This window comes from Culex pipiens, chromosome 2 (assembly GCF_016801865.2).
Source record: "Culex pipiens pallens isolate TS chromosome 2, TS_CPP_V2, whole genome shotgun sequence".
NCBI lineage: Eukaryota > Metazoa > Arthropoda > Insecta > Diptera > Culicidae > Culex > Culex pipiens.
In genome coordinates, this window is record NC_068938.1 from 68,630,157 (window position 1) to 68,638,479 (window position 8,323).

Here is an 8,323-nt window from a genome sequence, read left to right on the forward strand (position 1 = left end):
ATTTCCTCTTATTAACACTGGAACGCCCAACGCATGTCCAACTTACACGGACGCCCAAGCCTCCAAAAAAAGGTCGAATGGTAACTTCAACTCGCTGGTTTTCGGGCATTACTCAACCAATCGGGACGATTCTTGTTTCCAGTGATTTGTAAGAATGTCTAGATGATCCTAAAATTTTGCAGAACTTGATTTGATCAAATCTTTGATTTCTGCGACCGAAAACATCGTTCCACCTTTTTCAAAACAACGGCCTCCGCGGAATTTTTGGCGAATTTTTTTTTACACGCGAAAAAAAAAGTTGGAACGATGTTTTTGATCGCAAAAAATACAGATTTGATCAAATTAAGTTCTGCAAAGTTCTCAATCATCTAGACATCCTCACAAATCACTGGAAAGAAGAATCATCTTGATTGGTTGAGTTATGCTCGAGAACCATTGAGTTGAAGTTACCGTTCCAACTTTTTTGGAGCCTTGGGCGTTGGAATGTTAATGTTTCTAAATCACTAAATTTCAAAGAAAACCAACTCAAAATGCAAAATAAACATCTCAAATCACACCAAAAGTAAAACTCAATGTGACTCAAACTCACTACTCAAGGCAGCCCACTTTGTCAGCCATTTCCCGATTCTGTTCATCGAAAAAGCAGTCGTCATCATCGTCGCACTCGGCGGTAATCGAATAATGCTCAATAGAGCATTAGCAGCTTCCTTCTGGTGTTCCAGGGACTGCCAGCTGGAGGAGGCGGACGACAATCGTCGATAAATTCCAAAGTGTCATTTTTCCGCGATTCGCACCCTCGCTCGTTCGCTGCCGGCAAACATTATCACAATACAATTGTGCTGGAATTTTCGCGCGCAAGATTTTCCAATAGACGTGGGGAAAGCCGCAGCTCCCGGGGGTGGAGAGCTGCGGTTGTAACTGGAGAAACCAACAGAAGGAATTTTGGAAATTGGCACTTGTTGAAATGTTGAATATATTCTGGGAAATTTATGAAGAACACAATAAAAAATATTTTCAACTGTGCCACTCAATACCGCATTTCCGCAACAAAAAAAAGATCCGGAAGGAAAAACTCAAAACGGAAAATTCGCTCGCTCTCTGGCGTGAAAGACCAGGAAGGAAACTCAAATCTGGAATCTCAGTTTTCACGCTGTGAATTTATTTTCACTTCGCGAACCGTTCGACTGGATTTGAATAAGAACAGATTGGTGGCGTTAAGGGGAGAGACCGTGGGAGGAAGTATATTTTCCAGCGGGTGGGTGAGGCAGGAGGATGACTTTTCCGCAGGGGAAGCGCTGTAGATGATGTAAGATCAATGAGAAGCCGCATTGAACCCGAGCATGGGTAAATAACAAGGGAAATGCGTAATAATACCTTTCTCTGGTATCAATACCAAATTTTGGTATTCCTGGACCCTTAAAAATTTGTCTTAAGGATTATGCAAGAGCAAAATGTGGTATCATACCAATTTAAGGTATTGTTTTGATATTGCAAAATTGCAGAATTTGTCAATGGTCGAACACCACATTTTGGTATTATTTTGGTATTAAAGTGTTTTACCAAATTCCTCTGAAACTATGGGAAAATTTTGACCAATTTTGACAAAATAATTAATTTTGCGCTAAAACGAGGTCTCAAAGCGAATGCTTTCATTGAAAACCGGAAATTTCAAACTTGATTTTAAACATTTTTGATATACCTCCTTCAGAAATGACTTGAAATTGTGGAAAATTTTCTAAGTCAGGATGGCACATTTTGGTATTATTTTGGTATTAAGGTGTTTTATCAATTTCCTCTGAAACTATGGGAACATTTTGACCAATTTTGACAAAATAATTAATTTTGCGCTAAAATGATGTCTCAAAGCGAATGCTATCATTGAAAACCGGAAATTTCAAACTTGATTTTAAACATTTTTGATATACCTCTTACAGAAATGACTTGAAATTGTGGAAAATTTTCTAAGTCAGGATGGCACATTTTGGTATTATTTTGGTATTAAGGTGTTTTACCAATTTCCTCTGAAACTATGGGAAAATTTTGAACAATTTTGACAAAATAATTAATTTTGCGCTAAAATGATGTCTCAAAGCGAATGCTTTCATTGAAAACCGGAAATTTCAAACTTGATTTTAAACATTTTTGATATAGCCCCTACAGAAATGACTTGACATTGAGGAAAAATTTCTAAGACAGGATGCCACATTTTGGTATTATTTTGGTATTGAAAGGTTTCATCAATTTTCTCTGAAACTATGGATTTTTTTTAAATTTTTGACGAGATAATTAATTTTGCGCTAAAATGACTTGAAACCCAAAAATGTTAAAGCTGATTAAATTTTTTTTTTATGATATACCCACTAATATTTTTTCAAAAACGTTGAAATTTTTCTAAGTTGGGATAACCAAATACTTTGAAAAACGAGTCAATCAACAGATTATTGAATTTTGGTGAATTTCAATCCAGTTTCATTTTAATAATACTTATTTTTCAATCTTGTTATTTTTCAGAAGCTTCAAGAACTTCAAGTACAGCCGTTCATCAATGACAAATGCATTCGGTGTGGTGAAGAATATCACTAAAAACAACATGGAATCATCAGGTGAGTAGATTTGGTTGTTGCATAAGGATCATTTACGTTTTTTTCACTAACTGCAACTGCTGCACTAAAAATGGTATGAAAATAGCAAATTTTGGTATTACTTGTGCAAATACCAGCGACCAAAATGTGCTCTTGGTTGCCCAGTAATAGATGGTAAAATACCATGAAATCAAACCAATATCATGTTTGTGGAAGACCACAGGAATACCAAAATATGATTTTCCAAGAGCGCGGGAATACCTAAAATTAAAACCATGACAATACCAAGTTTTGGTATTGAAGCAATGTTCAAAAATCCAGAAGACCTCAACTTGGTATTGAAATGATTTTATTTTGTGGTATTATTTTACCTTTGGAATAACATGGTATGGTATTGTTGTGCCCTTCCACATACAAGATTTTGGTATGATTTCATGGTATTTTACCATCTATTACTATCTATTGGTCGCTGTTATTTGCCCAAGTAATACCAAAATTTGGTATTCCCGTGTTATTTACCCCTGCTCGGGAAGGCAAGAAAGAGAAAAGGAAAGCAAGAAAAAAGCGTAATTCGATTTTGGGAAAATCGACTGTCGCTTGCATGTCACCGGGAATAAAGTGGGATTTATTCAGATATCAGCGAAAGGAAGAAGTTGAAGAAAAAGAAAAGTTCGAGGAAAAAGGTGCGAGTGCGAATTTAACGGAAAATTCAATAGAATCGCCCGCGCGAGATAACTTTGTCACGGTGACAAGGCACGGCACTTCGAACAAGCTTTGTCATACAGATTAGAAGAAATTATCGAGAACTGACAGTGGAATTAGCAGTGAGAAAGAGACTGGTTTTGGTGTTAAATATGTTTTTTTTTTAATTTGCAGTCTCGTTTATTTTGAAAATGAAGAATAATTCAAATTATTCAAAATACTGAATCTAGAGTCTCCTAAATTCTGAAAATTAAACTGTTCGCATTTTCAAGCCAACTTAAAAATATACACGTTTCGATTCTTCCAAATGAAAAAAAAATCATAACAAGTGCCAAGCATGCATAAAAATCCACTTTCAATAAACGACGTTTACCTACTCAAAAATTGTTTTCGCCCCATCGTTCGACCGCGGAAAAACCGCCTCGCAATTTGAGCGTATATAGTTTACGACGAAAGCTTCTTCGCGGAAAAATATTGATGATTCAAAAAGCTTTCAATCCGCGCAATGAAGCTTGAAATTTGAATCCGTTCAACGTTTCAATCAACGGAGCACTTTCGATAAAAACATGCCCGGGCCAAATATCGCTCGGTTTCCACGATTGGATTGGCAAAGCGAAAGAAGCTTCCAGCCGGGCGCGATTTTCACATCAATTAGCGAAGAAGAGCTTTTACTGCCGTTCTCGGGGGAAAACGCTCGATTCCCTTCGAGGGGTTAGGTTCGCACGATATCGTCCTCTGGCTGGCAGCAGCAACCTCGGGGCAGTTTGATAGAAAAAAAAATGTGGAAATTGCAAAATCTATGACGTTGTTGTCAAAAAACTAACTTAAAATAAAAATTCATTATTTTAAAGAATATTTTATGTTTTCAAAAAACATCATTTTTTTCTAATACACTTTTGTACCGTATGCTTTTGCCCTAAAAGGATTGTGAAAAATCACGAAAAACTACAAAAACAGCTCAATCGAATAACGTTTTTTTCTATCGGTTGACGACCAGTAAGCTTTATTTCTAAAAACCTATCCCAACTCAACGTTCGTTGGTCATGATATGGTCGATGGTTTTGCTCTCTAAGCCGATATGCACACGTACACATACACACATACAACATCATTTTGGACAGTAGGACGAGGCGTTGTTTTTGATGATGGATGCCAGTGTTAACGCGGATCTTCCGGTTGTAAAAGCACCAATTTTAACGGTCGATTGCGTCTAGCAAAAATAGGGGGAAAAAATACTACGACGGTTGCTGTTGACAGCGTGATTTGCAGGAGGGCAATACTTTTATGAGGTTTAATTCAAAACCTATTTAAAATATAAGTAATATATTGTTTTGTAAATCCTTTTTTCAAAAGCAGTTTCTAGAATAAACGAATTAATTAATCGAATTTAATAAAAAAAAAAAGAACTTAACATTCGAAAAAAGAGATTTTTCAATAATTTGCAGCCTGAAACGGTAATGAGATAGAAGTTTGGTATCAAAGGGACTTTTATGTAAAATTGGACGCCCGATTTAATTGCACACTCAAAATTCCAAAAAAAATGTATTTTGCTTGAAAAATAAAAAAAAACTTTTGAAAATTACATTAAATTACGAAATCACCTAGAATAAATAACAATCTAATCACCTTTTAAATGCGTGAAAAGTTGCTCAAATAAGCATAAGCATAAGCATAAGCATAGGTGCCCACCCGCAGTTGCTACTCCGTTATTGACCAGGACCTCCAGAAGTTACATCCACGAGCCGTGGAAGATAAGTGGGTGCTATCTTTCCTCGCTTCGCAACTTCTCAAAGGCCCCTATCATGCTGATCAATACCGGCGCCGGCCACGACCAGTGGTAGGGTCACGGGGAAGTGGATGGGAATGTTAGTCCGATACTTGAGTGATAGAGACCGCCCAATCGACTGCTTCTCCGACAAAGTATCACATGAGTTTTGAGGGGGTTAGTAGATGGGTATGAGGTCAGGATTCACGAGTGGCAGTGATGTGACCATGAGCATTTTGTTTATCGGTTGAAATTTTAAATCTTAGGCAGCCGGCTGCGGAAAGATAAATAATTGATTATTTAAAAAGTTTGTTTTAATCGAACGCGTGCCAACCGAGCGGTAGTGCTATGGGCTGGACTTATCAGTATATTTTTACTGTTGGTACAATTAAGATAACGCGAGCAAATGTCAAAAATAGTAGATGAGTTAATACTAAAGCTGCCAGTTGGAATAAATTATTACGATCAACGAATATAAACGAAAAGAAAACAGGACACCACGTAACCGATTGTAATGAAATTAAAACAATAACTTAAACGAACTTAACCGGCGGCGTGCCTTCCTATCAACGATGATAAAAGAAGGACTTATAAATTTAAAATATAAAAAGACTCCAAAAAATACGTTGCATAGTAACCGCGAAGTCCCGCTACTCACAATCGAATCCGAAAGATAGCTATCTAGAATTTTAAATATAGTATTAATTCGACCGCGATCCTCCAGAAATTCTTCGTCGGCGTGCCTTCCGATCAACGGTGATGTAAGAAGGACTTTATTCATTAAAATGATTTTATATCATAAGCCTTAAAACATATTCGTCGGCGTGCCTTCCGATCATCGATGATATAGAAAGGACTTAATCCAGCAATACGATTTGCTTGTCTCGAAAAAAAAGAATTCGGATCGTTTCTATCGAAAACTATGTAAAGAGGACAAAAATAAACTCATTGGCCAACGAACGCGCGAACTAAAAATAAAGAAAAAAGAAGAAGAAGAAGACCAATCACCCCATGCACACAAACAACGACACAAAAGAGATGAAAACAACACGAATCATAAGAAATCCAATCACCCCATGTACACAAATAGCGACACAAAAGAGATGGAAAATAACACGAAAAAACAGGACTGCGCGTCCACACAGGCACCGCACTACTGATGCCATTATTTAATTATAATGACCAATCACCCCATGCACTCGAACAGCGACATAAAAGAGACGGAAAATAACACGAAAAAACAGGACTGAGCGTCCACACAGGCACCACACTACTGATGCCATTATTTAATTATAATGACCAATCACCCCATGCACTCGAACAGCGACACAAAAGAGACGGAAAATAACACGAAAAAACAGGACTGAGCGTCCACACAGGCACCGCACTACTCAATGCGTTAAAAGTTGCTCAAATCGGTGTAAATGACGCGGATCATTGATTTATTGCAAAATCAACGAAAATGATCATTTTCAAGACAATAATGATTGTGATTAGGGCAAGTGATTTTTCGCGATTCCGCGGAACCCGCGTAATCCGTGAAATTTGCCGTTGGCCGTGAAATTTCGTAAATACTGTGAAATGCCGCGAAATTCTTATTAATTAATTAACCAGTTGACCTTTAGTGTAATTGAACATCGAGTTATTTTTTTTATTCAAGAAATCCACAAGAATTTCAACAGGCATTTTGAAACTCATTTTAGAAAATATTGTAACATGCCTTGGATAATACAATCTGACGTTCAAAGCATGATATTTTTTAAACATTTCACAAAAAAACTTTAAAGAAAGAAACTGCAGAGTTTTGCTATTTAATTTTGTTCGATAGATTCCGCTTTTTGACTTATTAAAATAGTATCCATGATTGCCCATTCCTGAAAATATTTTTAACGGAATGTTCAGAAAATTTCCTACAATTTCGTCTAAGAATCATTGAAGATTAGACCTCTGATTGCTGAGATACAGCGGCTTAAAGAAAAAGAAAAAGGAAAATTGTTTTTTTTTCTAAGTCCTCAAACAACCCTCTAATTTCTAATGTCGATATCTCAGAAACTAATGGTCCGATTTGCAATGTTAAAAAATGAAACATTCGTTTATTTTTTTTAAATCAAGACTAACATTTCAAAAGGGTCAAACAATCAATATCACGGTATTTAAAAATGTTAGTCTTAACGGTACACATCAACCAAAGCATTTGCACCAATATTTTAGTTATACACATTGTAGTAACTTCAAAACTAAGAGATCTATCGATTCGATCGATCGATCGATCGATCTACACAATTATTTATAACATTGTTTGTTTTTAAACAGTCCGATTTTTTTCTTTGCTCTTTATGCTTCTTTGGATTTTCAATAAACCAAATTTTTATATCCAATATTTTTTCTGATTAAATAAATCTCTTAAAATATAACACATGTATCTATTGTTTATTGTTACATAACTAGCAAAGCTTAATTTTTTTTGAAAATGTTAAAAAACGAAATAAGTTTAGTACTTAAAAATGTCTTATACAAATAAAAAAATATTCCAAAATTATCTTTGAGGCACTACTGTCAACTGGGAAAATCGGGACTAAAGTCTGAAAAGGGATAAAAGATTTAAGAGTAATATATTTAGAAATCTGCATACTATTTTTTTAATTATGTTCCTGTTTTAATCAAAACGCAATATTAAATGATTTCAACAATTCAAATATGCCAACATTCCTGTTAACTAGAGATGGAGAAAGCACTTTCATAATAATATAAAGCATTAAATTTCATATCAGAACTAATTTTTTATTTGAATTTTCTGACAGATTCTTAATAAACCTCATCCTCCACTATCAATGAGTTTATCGGTGTTTCTCATACTTGACAAAAAGGCTTAGAATATCTTAAGGCTAAGAATTCGGCTTGTTGAGTGAGAATTATACTATTTTTTGAAAAAGACTTATTGTAAACGCCAGTTCAAACAGGTTCAGCTGGAAAATTAGGATTTTATTTTCAAGGATTCATGTTATTCCACAAATAAAAAAAAAATCAATTTAAAATAATTCAATTTTGAAGGAACTATTCTCTCGTCCTTGTATTTGGGTATTATAATAACACTTGCTCTGCCCACCATTGAAAAAACGGCTAATATCCACTTTTGGCAAAAACGAGATATTAGCACCAGGCGGTAGAGGATGTTCCAACGCATCTTCTGAAGCTTGAATTTCACTGAAATAATGTTTAGACTTGGCTGCCGATGCGAAAAACCAAACGGCTAATATGCCACACTAATGGGAAA